The sequence below is a fragment of the Schistocerca americana genome, chromosome 1, assembly GCF_021461395.2.
Source record: "Schistocerca americana isolate TAMUIC-IGC-003095 chromosome 1, iqSchAmer2.1, whole genome shotgun sequence".
Classification (NCBI taxonomy): Eukaryota; Metazoa; Arthropoda; class Insecta; order Orthoptera; family Acrididae; genus Schistocerca; species Schistocerca americana.
The window spans coordinates 294,511,666-294,513,165 of NC_060119.1; positions in this window are offsets into that span (position 1 = coordinate 294,511,666).

Genomic DNA, 1,500 nt, shown 5'->3' on the forward strand with positions numbered 1-1,500 from the left:
GACTCACGAAACTGTCATGACGATATATAAATATCTCTTCCTAATTATAATTTCCAATAAACGAGATAACTCTTACCGAATGTGATGTAGTGAATTAGTCAAATAATCATAAACAGCCGCATATCTGACCACATACCGGTGATAAGTGGTTAAAAGGACAAGCATTCACCATTCTTATTGGTACCTTAGCCACAGCCATCGCTTTGTTGCAGGCTGCCAGCTGTACGCATGCGCAGTGGGTCACTTCGGGCTGCTGTCCATCGTGACGTTGGCCGCCATAGCCGTGGAGCGCTACATGGTCATCACGGCCAAGCCGCTGTCCGCCTCCTGGAAGATGACGCAGTACACCGCCAGGAAGGTAGGCTCAGCCATCTCGTGTAACTTTTTTGTATTTGGCATGTCACAGGTAGGGAGCAGTAGCGCGTACAGTGACTTGTGCCGTACAGTTTGTAGCAGTTGAAAGCTCAGCACACAATGAATAGAAAAGCAGTTGGCACTTCTGAGATAATTTCTTTGTAACATAAAACGTTCTCTGTGTGTGTCTTAAAACAAGACAAAACTCCAATTTACTTTATGAAACGTTTCTATAGCTGCAGTTAACATAATCGAAGGTTTTATTTTTAATTAAACAAAGAATTGGCGAAACATATTGTTAGGCTTCGTTCGAGCTATGATACAGGACAGGCATTGTAGAAAAGAAGAATCCCAGTAACGAATCTTTCTTCTGATACAGTTACCACTTTGGTTCATTATATTTATGGCGTCCAGCAGTAGCAGAGAATCCATTTTTTTTACCGATAATTAGGCTGTACACCTTTCGATCATCTTCCGAGTGAATGAAAATTCGAATTTTGCAGTAAAGCAAAATAGTATTGTTTTTCGAAGTACGCATGATTTTGAGCACAAAAGACACCGGGGACTATTGCTGTAATATAATTATTCTATTATACTTTAAAAATAGACATAGACATGCATGCTGGCACTCCCAATAAAACATATGGGCTAAGGAACATTTGTTGGCGACCTAACTGTCGTTGTTGGAGCACACTTCGAAGCACGTCTGACTTACAAATCAAATATTTCCGCATTTATATTGTCTCTAGTACTTATTAATATATTGATATTGATGCTTATTAATATATTGATACTACTTAAATAAATTATATGTTGCTCAAAAACATAGTTTAACCTCTGTACCATGGATTTAGTTCATCAAAATGAATGAAAATTGGTTGTATAACATTGAAAAACAGACCTGGGCATTACTGCTGGGCCAACGTAAACTTACAGTGGGAAATGCAACTGCCGATGACAGTTGTGAAAGCGAACAATGCTATTCCCACGACGATGGCAATGACAACATTGGATGTTCGCAAAAACAATTTCGGCTAGTTCACCAGTCATCTATGCATTTTCCCATACATGGAACACATTCAGCATAAAAGTTTGATCAGAATGCCTACCACCATCAAATGATTTTAACTGATATATAAAATAGCA